The following is a 20,621-nucleotide window of genomic DNA, read 5'->3' on the forward strand; positions in this document are numbered from 1 at the left end:
AGCAAACTTGCAAAGGAAATCTGCACTACAATGAAGTCTCACTTCCCCCCGGTCAAAAGGGCCATCTGAAAAAAGTGTAAAATCCAGAAAGGCAGGACAGGCCATGGAGAACTGGGAGCCTTGTTATGCTGATGGGCGGGATGTAAATTGCCAACAGACACTCGGGAGAAGTGTATTGTGTTTCCTGAAACATCTAAAAAACAAAGCAACAGAGCCTAGGGCACTTCCACTTATGGTCCTATAGCTTAGGGAAATTAAAATCAAAAACACACAGCCACCCCAAAGTTTGGGACGCCTCTGTTTACAAGAACCTCGTTTACCGTACAAGTTCAATATCACAGAATGTGAAAAATGCATAAAGAACTTGTGGTACTTACGTACAATGCAGTATCACTCAGCAATGAAATCTATGTCATCAGGCCCGTAGCAGCATAATGAGTAGATTCAGGTACGATGATTCTAACTGAAATAAGTCACACAGAAAAAGAAACATCATAAGATATCACTAATACACGGAATGTAAACTTGGCTACACAGGAACTGCATTCCAAAACAGAACAGGGTCTCAAATTTAGAAAACCAACTTATGCTTGCTTAAGGGGAAAGGTGAGTTGGGGTGCTGCATAAAACAAGAGATTGAAATGAGCACAGATAAAGTTCCTTAAGCCAAATATGGAATAGACAAGAGCTACTCCTTGCTCAACGAAATGGACTAAATACCGCATATTAAACGCCTAAGAATGTACCTGACTAGTAAGTATCTTAAAACCTATGGATTGCTATGTCTCCGAAAGAGAATCAAGCATGTGTACAGGGGCATAAACGCAGCAGTGATAGGATTGGAGAGGTTCGGTGAGCAAATGAAGACCCTTTGAAGTCATATTGCATGGTACCCATTCCACGGGTTTCAACTACCCAGGTTTTAGGTATTCTTCCTTCAGCTAAAACATGCATGTGGAACCCAAGTATGATCAACCATGTGAACGGGAGACGTGTTCAAATATGTCTCAGTTTTCCTCCCCTGGTACTCGGGTGCAACATTCCAGACGCTTTACTAACACTCTCCCCACTTGGAGAGTCAGCGCCTTTAACCTCCTGTTTGGCCCAGTTTGCAATTTCTGCGGAAGATGAACAGGAATAGCGAGAACCAATGAGAGACTAGCTGGAGGTGTCTGGACGGGCAAATTTAACTCTCATTTCCCACCAGGAAGAGGAATAAACCAAAGGCTCAGCGTGCCGTGCCGGAACCAGATTAGGGCCTGAAGCCATCCTGCGGTGTTGCGGCCAGGTCACAAGAAAGCGAGTTGAAGAAAGGAGCTCAGGGGCACTGTAATTCACAAACCTGCAGAGTTATAAATGACAGCTATCGTCCAAAAATAGACTGAAGTAAGGCTGCCAAGAGGACTTGAAAGCGGGGCAGAATTGCAGGAAACCGATTTCAGGAGGTAGACTGGAATTGCATTGAAAGCATAGGAAAAGAGGCAGAACGTCCACAATGATGCACTTGGCCAAAAAGGGCGTATGCGTTTTTTCCTGAATATATTCAGGAAAAAACGCATACGCCCTTTTTGGCCAATCAAGCAAGCTTGCAAAGGAAATCTGCACTACAATGAAGTCTCACTTACCCCCGGTCAAAAGGGCCATCTGAAAAAAGGGTAAAATCCAGAAAGGCAGGACAGGCCATGGAGAACTGGGAGCCTTGTTATGCTGAAGGGCGGGATGTAAATTGCCAACAACCACTCGGGAGAAGTGTATGGTGTTTCCTGAAACATCTAAAAAACAAAGCAACAGAACCTAGGGCACTTCCACTTATGGTCCTATAGCTTAGGGAAATTAAAATCAAAAAGACACAGCCACCCCAAAGTTTGGAACGGCTCTGTTTACAAGAACCTCGTTTACAGTACAAGTTCAACATCGCAGAAAATGAAAAATGGGTAAAGAAGTTGTGGTATTTACTTACAAAACAATATTACTCAGCAATGAAATCTGTGTCATCAGGCCCTTGGCAGCACAATGAGTGGATTCAGGTATGATGATTCTAACTGAAATAAGTCACACAGAAAAAGAAACATCATAAGATATCAGTAATACACGGAATGTAAACTTGGCTACACAGGAACTGAATTACAGAACAGAACAGTGTCTGAAATTTAGAAAACCAACTTATGCTTGCTTAAGGGGAAAGGTGAGTTGGGGTGCTGCATAAAACCAGAGATTGAAATGAGCACAGATAAAGTTCCTTAAGCCAAATATGGAATAGACAAGAGCTACTCCTTGCTCAACGAAATGGACTCAACACCGCATATTAAACGCCTAAGAATGTACCTGACTAGTAAGTATCTTAAAACCTATGGATTGCTATGTCTCCGAAAGAGAATCAAGCATGTGTACAGGGGCATAAACGCAGCAGTGATAGGATTGGAGATGTTCGGTGAGCAAATGAAGACCCTTTGAAGTCATATTGCATGGTACCCATTCCACGGGTTTCAACTACCCAGGTTTTAGGTATTCTTCCTTCAGCTAAAACATGCATGTGGAACCCAGAGTATGATCAACCATGTGATCGGGAGACGTGTTCAAATATGTCTCAGTTTTCGTACCCTGGTACTCGGGTGCAACATTCCAGACGCTTTACTAACACTCTCCCGACTTGGAGAGTCAGTCCCTTTAACCTCCTGTTTGGCCCAGTTTGCAATTTCTGTGGAAGATGCACAGGAATAGCGAGAACCAATGAGAGACTAGCTGGAGGTGTCTGGATGGGCAAATTTAACTCTCATTTCCCACCAGGAAGAGGAATTAACCAAAGGCTCAGCGTGCCGTGCCGGAACCAGATTAGGGCCTGAAGCCATCCTGCGGTGTTGCGGCCAGCTCAAAAGAAAGCGAGTTGAAGAAAGGAGCTCAGGGGCACTGTAATTCACAAACCTGCAGAGTTATAAATGACAGCTATCGTCCAAAAATAGACTGAAGTAAGGCTGCCAAGAGGACTTGAAAGCGGGGCAGAATTGCAGGAAACCGATTTCAGGAGGTAGACTGGAATTGCATTGAAAGCATAGGAAAAGAGGCAGAACGTCCACAATGATGCACTTGGCCAAAAAGGGCGTATGCGTTTTTTCCTGAATATATTCAGGAAAAAACGCATACGCCCTTTTTGGCCAACCAAGCAAGCTTGCAAAGGAAATCTGCACTACAATGAAGTCTCACTTCCCCCCAGTCAAAAGGGCCATCTGAAAAAAGTGTAAAATCCAGAAAGGCAGGACAGGCCATGGAGAACTGGGAGCCTTGTTATGCTGATGGGCGGGATGTAAATTGCCAACAACCACTCGGGAGAAGTGTATGGTGTTCCCTGAAACATCTAAAAAACAAAGCAACAGAGCCTAGGGCACTTCCACTTATGGTCCTATAGCTTAGGGAAATTAAAATCAAAAAGACACAGCCACCCCAAAGTTTGGGACGCCTCCGTTTACAAGAACCTCGTTTACCGTACAACTTCAATATCACAGAAAGTGAAAAATGGATAAAGAATTTGTGGTACTTACGTACAATGCAGTATCACTCAGCAATGAAATCTATGTCATCAGGCCCGTAGCAGCATAATGAGTGGATTCAGGTACGATGATTCTAACTGAAATAAGTCACACAGAAAAAGAAACATCATAAGATATCACTAATACACGGAATGTAAACTTGGCTACACAGGAACTGCATTCCAAAACAGAACAGGGTCTCAAATTTAGAAAACCAACTTATGCTTGCTTAAGGGGAAAGGTGAGTTGGGGTGCTGCATAAAACCAGAGATTGAAATGAGCACAGATAAAGTTCCTTAAGCCAAATATAGAATAGAAAAGAGCTACTCCTTGCTCAACGAAATGGACTCAACACCCCATATTAAACGCCTAAGAATGTACCTGACTAGTAAGTATCTTAAAACCTATGGATTGCTATGTCTCCAAAAGAGAATCAAGCGTGTGTACAGGGGCATAAACGCAGCAGTGATAGGATTGGAGAGGTTCGGTGAGCAAATGAAGACCCTTTGAAGTCATATTGCATGGTACCCATTCCACGGGTCTCAACTCTCCAGGTTTAAGGTATTCTTCCTTCAGCTAAAACATGCATGTGGAACCCAGAGTATGATCAACCATGTGAACGGGAGACGTGTTCAAATATGTCTCAGTTTTCCTCCACTGGTACTCGGGTGCAACATTCCAGACGCTTTACTAACACTCTCCCGACTTGGAGAGTCAGTCCCTTTAACCTCCTGTTTGGCCCAGTTTGCAATTTCTGCGGAAGATGAACATAATAGCGAGAACCAATGAGAGACTAGCTGGAGGTGTCTGAACGGGCAAATTTAACTCTCATTTCTCACCAGGAAGAGGAATTAACCAAAGGCTCAGCATGCCGGGCCAGAACCAGATTAGGGCCTGAAGCCATCCTGCGGTGTTGCGTCCAGGTCACAAGAAAGCGAGTTGAAGAAAGGAGCTCAGGGGCACTGTAATTCACAAACCTGCAGAGTTATAAATGACAGCTATCGTCCAAAAATAGACTGAAGTAAGGCTGCCAAGAGGACTTGAAAGCGGGGCAGAATTGCAGGAATCCGATTTCAGGAGGCAGACTGGAATTGCATTGAAAGCATAGGAAAAGAGGCAGAACGTCCACAATGATGCACTTGGCCAAAAAGGGCGTATGCGTTTTTTCCTGAATATATTCAGGAAAAAACGCATACGCCCTTTTTGGCCAACCAAGCAAGCTTGCAAAGGAAATCTGCACTACAATGAAGTCTCACTTCCCCCCGGTCAAAAGGGCCATCTGAAAAAAGTGTAAAATCCAGAAAGGCAACAGGCCATTGAGAACTGGGAGCCTTGTTATGCTGATGGGCGGCATGTAAACTGCCGACAGACACTCGGGAGAAGTGTATGGTGTTTCCTGAAACATCTAAAAAACAAAGCAACAGAGCCTAGGGCACTTCCACTTATGGTCCTATAGCTTAGGGAAATTAAAATCAAAAAGACACAGCCACCGCAAAGTTTGGAACGGCTCTGTTTACAAGAACCTCGTTTACAGTACAAGTTCAACATCGCAGAAAGTGAAAAATGGATAAAGAAGTTGTGGTATTTACTTACAAAGCAATATCACTCAGCAATGAAATCTGTGTCATCAGGCCCTTAGCAGCACAATGAGTGGATTCAGGTATGATGATTCTAACTGAAGTAAGTCACACAGAAAAAGAAACATCATAAGATATCAGTAATACATGGAATGTAAACTTGGCTACACAGGAACTTAATTACAAAACAGAACAGGGACTCAAATTTAGAAAAACAACTTATGCTTGCTTAAGGGTAAAGGTGAGTTGGGGTGCTGCATAAAACCAGAGATTGAAATGAGCACAGATAAAGTTCCTTAAGTCAAATATGGAATAGACAAGAGCTACTCCTTGCTCAACGAAATGGACTCAACACCGCATATTAAACGCCTAAGAATGTACCTGACTAGTAAGTATCTTAAAACCTATGGATTGCTATGTCTCCGAAAGAGAATCAAGCATGTGTACAGGGGCATAAACGCAGCAGTGATAGGATTGGAGAGGTTCGGTGAGCAAATGAAGACCCTTTGAAGTCATATTGCATGGTACCCATTACACGGGTCTTAACTCTCCAGGTTTAAGGTATTCTTCCTTCAGCTAAAACATGCATGTGGAACACAAGTATGATCAACCATGTGAACGGGAGACGTGTTCAAATATGTCTCAGTTTTCCTCCCCTGGTACTCGGGTGCAACATTCCAGACGCTTTACTAACACTCTCCCCACTTGGAGAGTCAGCGCCTTTAACCTCCTGTTTGGCCCAGTTTGCAATTTCTGCGGAAGATGAACAGGAATAGCGAGAACCAATGAGAGGCTAGCTGGAGGTGTCTGGACGGGCAAATTTAACTCTCATTTCCCACCAGGAAGAGGAAATAACCAAAGGCTCAGCGTGCCGTACCGGAACCAGATTAGGGCCTGAAGCCATCTTGCGGTGTTGCGGCCAGCTCAAAAGAAAGCGAGTTGAAGAAAGGAGCTCAGGGGCACTGTAATTCACAAACCTGCAGAGTTATAAATGACAGCTATCGTCCAAAAATAGACTGAAGTAAGGCTGCCAAGAGGACTTGAAAGCGGGGCAGAATTGCAGGAAACCGATTTCAGGAGGTAGACTGGAATTGCATTGAAAGCATAGGAAAAGAGGCAGAACGTCCACAATGATGCACTTGGCCAAAAAGTGCGTATGCGTTTTTTCCTGAATATATTCAGGAAAAAACGCATACGCCCTTTTTGGCCAACCAAGCAAGCTTGCAAAGGAAATCTGCACTACAATGAAGTCTCACTTCTTCCCGGGCAAAAGGGCCATCTGAAAAAAGTGTAAAATCCAGAAAGGCAGGACAGGCCATGGAGAACTGGGAGCCTTGTTATGCTGAAGGGCGGGATGTAAATTGCCAACAACCACTCGGGAGAAGTGTATGGTGTTTCCTGAAACATCTAAAAAACAAAGCAACAGAACCTAGGGCACTTCCACTTATGGTCCTATAGCTTAGGGAAATTAAAATCAAAAAGACACAGCCACCCCAAAGTTTGGGACGCCTCTGTTTACAAGAACCTCGTTTACAGTACAAGTTCAACATCGCAGAAAGTGAAAAATGGATAAAGAAGTTGTGGTATTTACTTACAAAGCAATATCACTCAGCAATGAAATCTGTGTCATCAGGCCCTTAGCAGCACAATGAGTGGATTCAGGTATGATGATTCTAACTGAAGTAAGTCACACAGAAAAAGAAACATCATAAGATATCAGTAATACATGGAATGTAAACTTGGCTACACAGGAACTGAATTACAGAACAGAACAGGGACTCAAATTTAGAAAAGCAACTTATGCTTGCTTAAGGGTAAAGGTGAGTTGGGGTGCTGCATAAAACCAGAGATTGAAATGAGCACAGATAAAGTTCCTTAAGCCAAATATGGAATAGACAAGAGCTACTCCTTGCTCAACGAAATGGACTCAACACCGCATATTAAACGACTAAGAATGTACCTGACTTGTAAGTATCTTAAAACCTATGGATTGCTATGTCTCCAAAAGAGAATCAAGCATGTGTACAGGGGCATAAACGCAGCAGTGATAGGATTGGAGAGGTTCGGTGAGCAAATGAAGACCCTTTGAAGTCATATTGCATGGTACCCATTCCACGGGTTTCAACTACACAGGTTTAAGGTATTCTTCCTTCAGCTAAAACATGCATGTGGAACCCAGAGTATGATCAACCATGTGATCGGGAGACGTGTTCAAATATGTCTCAGTTTTCCTCCCCTGGTACTCGGGTGCAACATTCCAGACGCTTTACTAACACTCTCCCCACTTGGAGAGTCAGCGCCTTTAACCTCCTGTTTGGCCCAGTTTTCAATTTCTGCGGAAGATGAACAGGAATAGCGAGAACCAATGAGAGGCTAGCTGGAGGTGTCTGGACGGGCAAATTTAACTCTCATTTCCCACAAGGAAGAGGAAATAACCAAAGGCTCAGCTTGCCGTGCCGGAACCAGATTAGGGCCTGAAGCCATCCTGCGGTGTTGCGGCCAGGTCACAAGAAAGCAAGTTGAAGAAAGGAGCTCAGGGGCACTGTAATTCACAAACCTGCAGAGTTATAAATGACAGCTATCGTCCAAAAATAGACTGAAGTAAGGCTGCCAAGAGGACTTGAATGCGGGGCAGAATTGCAGGAAACCGATTTCAGGAGGTAGACTGGAATTGCATTGAAAGCATAGGAAAAGAGGCAGAACGTCCACAATGATGCACTTGGCCAAAAAGGGCGTATGCGTTTTTTCCTGAATATATTCAGGAAAAAACGCATACGCCCTTTTTGGCCAACCAAGCAGGCTTGCAAAGGAAATCTGCACTACAATGAAGTCTCACTTCCCCCCGGGCAAAAGGGCCATCTGAAAAAAGTGTAAAATCCAGAAAGGCAGGACAGGCCATGGAGAACTGGGAGCCTTGTTATGCTGATGGGCGGGATGTAAATTGCCAACAACCACTCGGGAGAAGTGTATGGTGTTTCCAGAAACATCTAAAAAACAAAGCAACAGAGCCTAGGGCACTTATGGTCCTATAGCTTAGGGAAATTAAAATCAAAAAGACACAGCCACCCCAAAGTTTGGGACGCCTCCGTTTACAAGAACCTCGTTTACCGTACAAGTTCAATATCACAGAAAGTGAAAAATGGATAAAGAACTTGTGGTACTTACGTACAATGCAGTATCACTCAGCAATGAAATCTATGTCATCAGGCCCGTAGCAGCATAATGAGTGGATTCAGGTACGATGATTCTATCTGAAATAAGTCACACAGATAAAGAAACATCATAAGATATCACTAATACACGGAATGTAAACTTGGCTACACAGGAACTGCATTCCAAAACAGAACAGGGTCTCAAATTTAGAAAACCAACTTATGCTTGCTTAAGGGGAAAGGTGAGTTGGGGTGCTGCATAAAACCAGAGATTGAAATGAGCACAGATAAATTTCCTTAAGCCAAATATAGAATAGACAAGAGCTACTCCTTGCTCAGCGAAATGGACTCAACACCCCATATTAAACGCCTAAGAATGTACCTGACTAGTAAGTATCTTAAAACCTATGGATTGCTATGTCTCCAAAAGAGAATCAAGCGTGTGTACAGGGGCATAAACGCAGCAGTGATAGGATTGGAGAGGTGCGGTGAGCAAATGAAGACCCTTTGAAGTCATATTGCATGGTACCCATTACACGGGTCTCAACTCTCCAGGTTTAAGGTATTCTTCCTTCAGCTAAAACATGCATGTCGAACCCAAGTGTGATCAACCATGTGAACGGGAGACGTGTTCAAATATGTCTCAGTTTTCCTCCCCTGGTACTCGGGTGCAACATTCCAGACGCTTTACTAACACTCTCCCGACTTGGAGAGTCAGTCCCTTTAACCTCCTGTTTGGCCCAGTTTGCAATTTCTGCGGAAGATGAACAGGAATAGCGAGAACCAATGAGAGACTAGCTGGAGGTGTCTGAACGGGCAAATTTAACTCTCATTTCCCACCAGGAAGAGGAATTAACCAAAGGCTCAGCCTGCCGGGCCGTAACCAGATTAGGGCCTGAAGCCATCCTGCGGTGTTGCGGCCAGCTCAAAAGAAAGCGAGTTGAAGAAAGGAGCTCAGGGGCACTGTAATTCACAAACCTGCAGAGTTATAAATGACAGCTATCGTCCAAAAATAGACTGAAGTAAGGCTGCCAAGAGGACTTGAAAGCGGGGCAGAATTGCAGGAAACCGATTTCAGGAGGTAGACTGGAATTGCATTGAAAGCATAGGAAAAGAGGCAGAACGTCCACAATGATGCACTTGGCCAAAAAGGGCGTATTCGTTTTTTCCTGAATATATTCAGGAAAAAACGCATACGCCCTTTTTGGCCAACCAAGCAAGCTTGCAAAGGAAATCTGCACTACAATGAAGTCTCACTTCCTCCCGGTCAAAAGGGCCATCTGAAAAAAGTGTAAAATCCAGAAAGGCAGAACAGGCCATGGAGAACTGGGAGCCTTGTTATGCTGATGGGCGGGATGGAAATTGCCAACAGACACTCGGGAGAAGTGTATGGTGTTTCCTGAAACATCTAAAAAACAAAGCAACAGAGCCTAGGGCACTTCCACTTATGGTCCTATAGCTTAGGGAAATTAAAATCAAAAAGACACAGCATCCCCAAAGCTTGGGACGCCTCTGTTTACAAGAACCTCGTTTACAGTACAAGTTCAACATCGCAGAAAATGAAAAATGGATAAAGAAGTTGTGGTATTTACTTACAAAGCAATATCACTCAGCAATGAAATCTGTGTCATCAGGTCCTTAGCAGCACAATGAGTGGATTCAGGTATGATGATTCTAACTGAAATAAGTCACACAGAAAAAGAAACATCATAAGATATCAGTAATACACGGAATGTAAACTTGGCTACACAGGAACTGAATTACAGAACAGAACAGGGTCTCAAATTTAGAAAACCAACTTATTCTTGCTTAAGGGTAAAGGTGAGTTGGGGTGCTGCATAAAACCAGAGATTGAAATGAGCACAGAAAAAGTTCCTTAAGCCAAATATGGAATAGACAAGAGCTACTCCTTGCTCAACGAAATGGACTCAACACCCCATATTAAACGCCTAAGAATGTACCTGACTAGTAAGTATCTTAAAACCTATGGATTGCTATGTCTCCGAAAGAGAATCAAGCATGTGTACAGGGGCATAAACGCAGCAGTGATAGGATTGGAGAGGTTCGGTGAGCAAATGAAGACCCTTTGAAGTCATATTGCATGGTACCCATTCCACGGGTTTCAACTACCCAGGTTTAAGGTATTCTTCCTTCAGCTAAAACATGCATGTGGAACCTAGAGTATGATCAACCATGTGATCGGGAGACGTGTTCAAATATGTCTCAGTTTTCCTCCCCTGGTACTCGGGTGCAACATTCCAGACGCTTTACTAACACTCTCCCCACTTGGAGAGTCAGTCCCTTTAACATCCTGTTTGGCCCAGTTTGCAATTTCTGCGGAAGATGAACAGGAATAGCGAGAACCAATGAGAGACTAGCTGGAGGTGTCTGGACGGGCAAATTTAACTCTCATTTCCCACCAGGAAGAGGAATTAACCAAAGGCTCAGCAGGCCAGGCTGGAACCAGATTAGGGCCTGAAGCCATCCTGCGGTGTTGCGGCCAGGTCACAAGAAAGCGAGTTGAAGAAAGGAGCTCAGGAACACTGTAATTCACAAACCTGCAGAGTTATAAATGACAGCTATCGTCCAAAAATAGACTGAAGTAAGGCTGCCAAGAGGACTTGAAAGCGGGGCAGAATTGCAGGAAACCGATTTCAGGAGGTAGACTGGAATTGCATTGAAAGCATAGGAAAAGAGGCAGAACGTCCACAATGATGCACTTGGCCAAAAAGGGCGTATGCGTTTTTTCCTGAATATATTCAGGAAAAAACGCATACGCACTTTTTGGCCAACCAAGCAAGCTTGCAAAGGAAATCTGCACTACAATGAAGTCTCACTTCCCCCCGGTCAAAAGGGCCATCTGAAAAAAGTGTAAAATCCAGAAAGGCAACAGGCCATTGAGAACTGGGAGCCTTGTTATGCTGATGGGCGGGATGTAAATTGCCAACAGACACTTGGGAGAAGTGTATGGTGTTTCCTGAAACATCTAAAAAACAAAGCAACAGAGCCTAGGGCACTTCCACTTATGGTCCTATAGCTTAGGGAAATTAAAATAAAAAAGACACAGCCACCCGAAAGTTTGGAACGGCTCTGTTTACAAGAACCTCGTTTACAGTACAAGTTCAACATCGCAGAAAGTGAAAAATGGATAAAGAAGTTGTGGTATTCACTTACAAAGCAATATCACTCAGCAATGAAATCTATGTCATCAGGCCCTTAGCAGCACAATGAGTGGATTCAGGTATGATGATTCTAACTGAAATAAGTCACACAGAAAAAGAAACATCATAAGATATCAGTAATACACGGAATGGAAACTTGGCTAAACAGGAACTGAATTACAGAACAGAACAGGGTCTCAAATTTAGAAAACCAACTTATGCTTGCTTAAGGGTAAAGGTGAGTTGGGGTGCTGCATAAAACCAGAGATTGCAATGAGCACAGATAAAGTTCCTTAAGCCAAATATGGAATAGACAAGAGCTACTCCTTGCTCAACGAAATGGACTCAACACCGCATATTAAACGCCTAAGAATGTACCTGACTAGTAAGTATCGTAAAACCTATGGATTGCTATGTCTCCGAAAGAGAATCAAGCATGTGTACAGGGGCATAAACGCAGCAGTGATAGGATTGGAGAGGTTCGGTGAGCAAATGAAGACCCTTTGAAGTCATATTGCATGGTACCCATTACACGGGTCTCAACTCTCCAGGTTTAAGGTATTCTTCCTTCAGGTAAAACATGCATGTGGAACCCAAGTATGATCAACCATGTGAACGGGAGACGTGTTCAAATATGTCTCAGTTTTCCTCCCCTGGTACTCGGGTGCAACATTCCAGACGCTTTACTAACACTCTCCCCACTTGGAGAGTCAGCGCCTTTAACCTCCTGTTTGGCCCAGTTTGCAATTTCTGCGGAAGATAAACAGGAATAGCGAGAACCAATGAGAGGCTAGCTGGAGGTGTCTGGACGGGCAAATTTAACTCTCATTTCCCACAAGGAAGAGGAAATAACCAAAGGCTCAGCGTGCCGTACCGGAACCAGATTAGGGCCTGAAGCCATCCTGCGGTGTTGCGGCCAACTCAAAAGAAAGCGAGTTGAAGAAAGGAGCTCAGGGGCACTGTAATTCACAAACCTGCAGAGTTATAAATGACAGCTATCGTCCAAAAATAGACTGAAGTAAGGCTGCCAAGAGGACTTGAATGCGGGGCAGAATTGCAGGAAACCGATTTCAGGAGGTAGACTGGAATTGCATTGAAAGCATAGGAAAAGAGGCAGAACGTCCACAATGATGCACTTGGCCAAAAAGGGCGTATGCGTTTTTTCCTGAATATATTCAGGAAAAAACGCATACGCCCTTTTTGGCCAACCAAGCAGGCTTGCAAAGGAAATCTGCACTACAATGAAGTCTCACTTCCCCCCGGGCAAAAGGGCCATCTGAAAAAAGTGTAAAATCCAGAAAGGCAGGACAGGCCATGGAGAACTGGGAGCCTTGTTATGCTGATGGGCGGGATGTAAATTGCCAACAACCACTCGGGAGAAGTGTATGGTGTTTCCAGAAACATCTAAAAAACAAAGCAACAGAGCCTAGGGCACTTATGGTCCTATAGCTTAGGGAAATTAAAATCAAAAAGACACAGCCACCCCAAAGTTTGGGACGCCTCCGTTTACAAGAACCTCGTTTACCGTACAAGTTCAATATCACAGAAAGTGAAAAATGGATAAAGAACTTGTGGTACTTACGTACAATGCAGTATCACTCAGCAATGAAATCTATGTCATCAGGCCCGTAGCAGCATAATGAGTGGATTCAGGTACGATGATTCTATCTGAAATAAGTCACACAGATAAAGAAACATCATAAGATATCACTAATACACGGAATGTAAACTTGGCTACACAGGAACTGCATTCCAAAACAGAACAGGGTCTCAAATTTAGAAAACCAACTTATGCTTGCTTAAGGGGAAAGGTGAGTTGGGGTGCTGCATAAAACCAGAGATTGAAATGAGCACAGATAAATTTCCTTAAGCCAAATATAGAATAGACAAGAGCTACTCCTTGCTCAGCGAAATGGACTCAACACCCCATATTAAACGCCTAAGAATGTACCTGACTAGTAAGTATCTTAAAACCTATGGATTGCTATGTCTCCAAAAGAGAATCAAGCGTGTGTACAGGGGCATAAACGCAGCAGTGATAGGATTGGAGAGGTGCGGTGAGCAAATGAAGACCCTTTGAAGTCATATTGCATGGTACCCATTACACGGGTCTCAACTCTCCAGGTTTAAGGTATTCTTCCTTCAGCTAAAACATGCATGTCGAACCCAAGTGTGATCAACCATGTGAACGGGAGACGTGTTCAAATATGTCTCAGTTTTCCTCCCCTGGTACTCGGGTGCAACATTCCAGACGCTTTACTAACACTCTCCTGACTTGGAGAGTCAGTCCCTTTAACCTCCTGTTTGGCCCAGTTTGCAATTTCTGCGGAAGATGAACAGGAATAGCGAGAACCAATGAGAGACTAGCTGGAGGTGTCTGAACGGGCAAATTTAACTCTCATTTCCCACCAGGAAGAGGAATTAACCAAAGGCTCAGCCTGCCGGGCCGTAACCAGATTAGGGCCTGAAGCCATCCTGCGGTGTTGCGGCCAGCTCAAAAGAAAGCGAGTTGAAGAAAGGAGCTCAGGGGCACTGTAATTCACAAACCTGCAGAGTTATAAATGACAGCTATCGTCCAAAAATAGACTGAAGTAAGGCTGCCAAGAGGACTTGAAAGCGGGGCAGAATTGCAGGAAACCGATTTCAGGAGGTAGACTGGAATTGCATTGAAAGCATAGGAAAAGAGGCAGAACGTCCACAATGATGCACTTGGCCAAAAAGGGCGTATTCGTTTTTTCCTGAATATATTCAGGAAAAAACGCATACGCCCTTTTTGGCCAACCAAGCAAGCTTGCAAAGGAAATCTGCACTACAATGAAGTCTCACTTCCTCCCGGTCAAAAGGGCCATCTGAAAAAAGTGTAAAATCCAGAAAGGCAGAACAGGCCATGGAGAACTGGGAGCCTTGTTATGCTGATGGGCGGGATGGAAATTGCCAACAGACACTCGGGAGAAGTGTATGGTGTTTCCTGAAACATCTAAAAAACAAAGCAACAGAGCCTAGGGCACTTCCACTTATGGTCCTATAGCTTAGGGAAATTAAAATCAAAAAGACACAGCATCCCCAAAGCTTGGGACGCCTCTGTTTACAAGAACCTCGTTTACAGTACAAGTTCAACATCGCAGAAAATGAAAAATGGATAAAGAAGTTGTGGTATTTACTTACAAAGCAATATCACTCAGCAATGAAATCTGTGTCATCAGGCCCTTAGCAGCACAATGAGTGGATTCAGGTATGATGATTCTAACTGAAATAAGTCACACAGAAAAAGAAACATCATAAGATATCAGTAATACACGGAATGTAAACTTGGCTACACAGGAACTGAATTACAGAACAGAACAGGGTCTCAAATTTAGAAAACCAACTTATTCTTGCTTAAGGGTAAAGGTGAGTTGGGGTGCTGCATAAAACCAGAGATTGAAATGAGCACAGAAAAAGTTCCTTAAGCCAAATATGGAATAGACAAGAGCTACTCCTTGCTCAACGAAATGGACTCAACACCCCATATTAAACGCCTAAGAATGTACCTGACTAGTAAGTATCTTAAAACCTATGGATTGCTATGTCTCCGAAAGAGAATCAAGCATGTGTACAGGGGCATAAACGCAGCAGTGATAGGATTGGAGAGGTTCGGTGAGCAAATGAAGACCCTTTGAAGTCATATTGCATGGTACCCATTCCACGGGTTTCAACTACCCAGGTTTAAGGTATTCTTCCTTCAGCTAAAACATGCATGTGGAACCTAGAGTATGATCAACCATGTGATCGGGAGACGTGTTCAAATATGTCTCAGTTTTCCTCCCCTGGTACTCGGGTGCAACATTCCAGACGCTTTACTAACACTCTCCCCACTTGGAGAGTCAGTCCCTTTAACATCCTGTTTGGCCCAGTTTGCAATTTCTGCGGAAGATGAACAGGAATAGCGAGAACCAATGAGAGACTAGCTGGAGGTGTCTGGACGGGCAAATTTAACTCTCATTTCCCACCAGGAAGAGGAATTAACCAAAGGCTCAGCAGGCCAGGCTGGAACCAGATTAGGGCCTGAAGCCATCCTGCGGTGTTGCGGCCAGGTCACAAGAAAGCGAGTTGAAGAAAGGAGCTCAGGAACACTGTAATTCACAAACCTGCAGAGTTATAAATGACAGCTATCGTCCAAAAATAGACTGAAGTAAGGCTGCCAAGAGGACTTGAAAGCGGGGCAGAATTGCAGGAAACCGATTTCAGGAGGTAGACTGGAATTGCATTGAAAGCATAGGAAAAGAGGCAGAACGTCCACAATGATGCACTTGGCCAAAAAGGGCGTATGCGTTTTTTCCTGAATATATTCAGGAAAAAACGCATACGCACTTTTTGGCCAACCAAGCAAGCTTGCAAAGGAAATCTGCACTACAATGAAGTCTCACTTCCCCCCGGTCAAAAGGGCCATCTGAAAAAAGTGTAAAATCCAGAAAGGCAACAGGCCATTGAGAACTGGGAGCCTTGTTATGCTGATGGGCGGGATGTAAATTGCCAACAGACACTTGGGAGAAGTGTATGGTGTTTCCTGAAACATCTAAAAAACAAAGCAACAGAGCCTAGGGCACTTCCACTTATGGTCCTATAGCTTAGGGAAATTAAAATAAAAAAGACACAGCCACCCGAAAGTTTGGAACGGCTCTGTTTACAAGAACCTCGTTTACAGTACAAGTTCAACATCGCAGAAAGTGAAAAATGGATAAAGAAGTTGTGGTATTCACTTACAAAGCAATATCACTCAGCAATGAAATCTATGTCATCAGGCCCTTAGCAGCACAATGAGTGGATTCAGGTATGATGATTCTAACTGAAATAAGTCACACAGAAAAAGAAACATCATAAGATATCAGTAATACACGGAATGGAAACTTGGCTAAACAGGAACTGAATTACAGAACAGAACAGGGTCTCAAATTTAGAAAACCAACTTATGCTTGCTTAAGGGTAAAGGTGAGTTGGGGTGCTGCATAAAACCAGAGATTGCAATGAGCACAGATAAAGTTCCTTAAGCCAAATATGGAATAGACAAGAGCTACTCCTTGCTCAACGAAATGGACTCAACACCGCATATTAAACGCCTAAGAATGTACCTGACTAGTAAGTATCGTAAAACCTATGGATTGCTATGTCTCCGAAAGAGAATCAAGCATGTGTACAGGGGCATAAACGCAGCAGTGATAGGATTGGAGAGGTTCGGTGAGCAAATGAAGACCCTTTGAAGTCATATTGCATGGTACCCATTACACGGGTCTCAACTCTCCAGGTTTAAGGTATTCTTCCTTCAGGTAAAACATGCATGTGGAACCCAAGTATGATCAACCATGTGAACGGGAGACGTGTTCAAATATGTCTCAGTTTTCCTCCCCTGGTACTCGGGTGCAACATTCCAGACGCTTTACTAACACTCTCCCCACTTGGAGAGTCAGCGCCTTTAACCTCCTGTTTGGCCCAGTTTGCAATTTCTGCGGAAGATAAACAGGAATAGCGAGAACCAATGAGAGGCTAGCTGGAGGTGTCTGGACGGGCAAATTTAACTCTCATTTCCCACAAGGAAGAGGAAATAACCAAAGGCTCAGCGTGCCGTACCGGAACCAGATTAGGGCCTGAAGCCATCCTGCGGTGTTGCGGCCAACTCAAAAGAAAGCGAGTTGAAGAAAGGAGCTCAGGGGCACTGTAATTCACAAACCTGCAGAGTTATAAATGACAGCTATCGTCCAAAAATAGACTGAAGTAAGGCTGCCAAGAGGACTTGAAAGCGGGGCAGAATTGCAGGAAACCGATTTCAGGAGGTAGACTGGAATTGCATTGAAAGCATAGGAAAAGAGGCAGAACGTCCACAATGATGCACTTAGCCAAAAAGGGCGTATGCGTTTTTTCCTGAATATATTCAGGAAAAAACGCATACGCCCTTTTTGGCCAACCAAGCAAGCTTGCAAAGGAAATCTGCACTACAATGAAGTCTCACTTCCCCCCAGCCAAAAGGGCCATCTGAAAAAAGTGTAAAATCCAGAAAGGCAACAGGCCATTGAGAACTGGGAGCCTTGTTATGCTGATGGGCGGGATGTAAACTGCCAACAGACACTAGGGAGAATTGTATGGTGTTTCCTGAAACATCTAAAAAACAAAGCAACAGAGCCTAGGGCACTTCCACTTATGGTCCTATAGCTTAGGGAAATTAAAATAAAAAAGACACAGCCACCCCAAAGTTTGGAAGAGCTCTGTTTACAAGAACCTCGTTTACAGTACATGTTCAACATCGCAGAAAGTGAAAAATGGATAAAGAAGTTTTGGTATTCACTTACAAAGCAATATCATTCAGCAGTGAAATCTATGTCATCAGGCCCTTAGCAGCACAATGAGTGGATTCAGGTATGATGATTCTAACTGAAATAAGTCACACAGAAAAAGAAACATCATAAGATATCAGTAATACACGGAATGGAAACTTGGCTACACAGGTACTGAATTACAGAACAGAACAGGGTCTCAAATTTAGAAAAACAACTTATGCTTGCTTAAGGGTAAAGGTGAGTTGGGGTGCTGCATAAAACCAGAGATTGAAATGAGCACAGATAAAGTTCCTTAAGCCAAATATGGAATAGACAAGAGCTACTCCTTGCTCAACGAAATGGACTCAACACCCCATATTAAACGCCTAAGAATGTACCTGACTAGTAAGTATCGTAAAACCTATGGATTGCTATGTCTCCGAAAGAGAATCAAGCATGTGTACAGGGGCATAAACGCAGCAGTGATAGGATTGGAGAGGTTCGGTGAGCAAATGAAGACCCTTTGAAGTCATATTGCATGGTACCCATTACACGGGTCTCAACTCTCCAGGTTTAAGGTATTCTTCCTTCAGGTAAAACATGCATGTGGAACCCAAGTATGATCAACCATGTGAATGGGAGACGTGTTCAAATATGTCTCAGTTTTCCTCCCCTGGTACTCGGGTGCAACATTCCAGACGCTTTACTAACACTCTCCCCACTTGGAGAGTCAGCGCCTTTAACCTCCTGTTTGGCCCAGTTTGCAATTTCTGCGGAAGATGAACAGGAATAGCGAGAACCAATGAGAGGCTAGCTGGAGGTGTCTGGACGGGCAAATTTAACTCTCATTTCCCACCAGGAAGAGGAAATAACCAAAGGCTCAGCGTGCCGTACCGGAACCAGATTAGGGCCTGAAGCCATCCTGCGGTGTTGCGGCCAACTCAAAAGAAAGCGAGTTGAAGAAAGGAGCTCAGGGGCACTGTAATTCACAAACCTGCAGAGTTATAAATGACAGCTATCGTCCAAAAATAGACTGAAGTAAGGCTGCCAAGAGGACTTGAAAGCGGGGCAGAATTGCAGGAAACCGATTTCAGGAGGTAGACTGGAATTGCATTGAAAGCATAGGAAAAGAGGCAGAACGTCCACAATGATGCACTTGGCCAAAAAGGGCATATGCGTTTTTTCCTGAATATATTCAGGAAAAAACGCATACGCCCTTTTTGGCCAACCAAGCAAGCTTGCAAAGGAAATCTGCACTACAATGAAGTCTCACTTCCCCCCAGCCAAAAGGGCCATCTGAAAAAAGTGTAAAATCCAGAAAGGCAACAGGCCATTGAGAACTGGGAGCCTTGTTATGCTGATGGGCGGGATGTAAATTGCCAACAGACACTTGGGAGAAGTGTATGGTGTTTCCTGAAACATCTAAAAAACAAAGCAACAGAGCCTAGGGCACTTCCACTTATGGTCCTATAGCTTAGGGAAATTAAAATCAAAAAGACACAGCCACCCCAAAGTTTGGAACAGCTCTGTTTACAAGAACCTCGTTTACAGTACATGTTCAACATCGCAGAAAGTGAAAAATGGATAAAGAAGTTGTGGTATTCACTTAAAAAGCAATATCATTCAGCAGTGAAATCTATGTCATCAGGCCCTTAGCATCACAATGAGTGGATTCAGGTATGATGATTCTAACTGAAATAAGTCACACAGAAAAAGAAACATCATAAGATATCAGTAATACACGGAATGGAAACTTGGCTACACAGGAACTGAATTACAGAACAGAACAGGGTCTCAAATTTAGAAAAACAACTTATGCTTGCTTAAGGGGAAAGGTGAGTTGGGGTGCTGCATAAAACCAGAGATTGAAATGAGCACAGATAAAGTTCCTTAAGCCAAATATGAAATAGACAAGAGCTACTCCTTGCTCAACGAAATGGACTCAACACCGCATATTAAACGCCTAAGAATGTACCTGACTTGTAAGTATCTTAAAACCTAAGAATTGCTATGTCTCCGAAAGAGAATCAAGCATGTGTACAGGGGCATAAACGCAGCAGTGATAGGATTGGAGAGGTTCGGTGAGCAAATGAAGACCCTTTGAAGTCATATTGCATGGTACCCATTCCACGGGTTTCAACTACCCAGGTTTAAGGTATTCTTCCTTCAGCTAAAACATGCATGTGGAACCTAGAGTATGATCAACCATGTGATCGGGAGACGTGTTCAAATATGTCTCAGTTTTCCTCCCCTGGTACTCAGGTGCAACATTCCAGACGCTTTACTAACACTCTCCCTAAGTGGAGAGTCAGTCCCTTTAACCTCCTGTTTGGCCCAGTTTGCAATTTCTGCGGAAGATGAACAGGAATAGCGAGAACCAATGAGAGGCTAGCTGGAGGTGTCTGGACGGGCAAATTTAACTCTCATTTCCCACCAGGAAAAGGAATTAACCAAAGGCTCAGCATGCCGGACCGGAACCAGATTAGGGCCTGAAGCCATCTTGCGGTGTTGCGGCCAGGTCACAAGAAAGCGAGTTGAAGAAAGGAGCTCAGGGGCACTGTAATTCACAAACCTGCAGAGTTATAAATGACAGCTATCGTCCAAAAATAGACTGAAGTAAGGCTGCCAAGAGGACTTGAAAGCGGGGCAGAATTGCAGGAAACCGATTTCAGGAAGTAGACTGGAATTGCATTGAAAGCATAGGAAAAGAGGCAGAACGTCCACAATGATGCACTTGGCCAAAAAGGGCGTATGCGTTTTTTCCTGAATATATTCAGGAAAAAACGCATACGCCCTTTTTGGCCAACCAAGCAAGCTTGCAAAGGAAATCTGCACTACAATGAAGTCTCACTTCCCCCCGGTCAAAAGGGCCATCTGAAAAAAGTGTAAAATCCAGAAAGGCAGGACAGGCCATGGAGAA

At 43.8% G+C, this 20,621-nt stretch overlaps 1 long non-coding RNA gene across 13 annotated transcripts in view; it reads right to left on the reverse strand.

The window, feature by feature from the left end:
- LOC307181468 overlaps window positions 1-20,621 on the reverse strand; it is a 1,676,472-nt gene that overhangs the window by 1,202,404 nt on the left and 453,447 nt on the right. For 10 of the 13 annotated variants that reach the window (XR_013826832.1, XR_013826837.1, XR_013826838.1 and 7 more), the window contains exon 1: window positions 17,735-17,800. The exons of 2 other annotated variants lie outside the window; for them this stretch is intronic. This is a non-coding gene — a long non-coding RNA (uncharacterized lncRNA). Of the gene's footprint in view, window positions 1-17,734; window positions 17,801-19,307; window positions 19,359-20,621 lie in introns of those variants that run through there. One more of the 13 variants, XR_013826836.1, reaches the window with a different exon arrangement.

The sequence above is a fragment of the Stenella coeruleoalba genome (assembly GCF_951394435.1).
Source record: "Stenella coeruleoalba genome assembly, contig: scaffold_28, whole genome shotgun sequence".
Classification (NCBI taxonomy): Eukaryota; Metazoa; Chordata; class Mammalia; order Artiodactyla; family Delphinidae; genus Stenella; species Stenella coeruleoalba.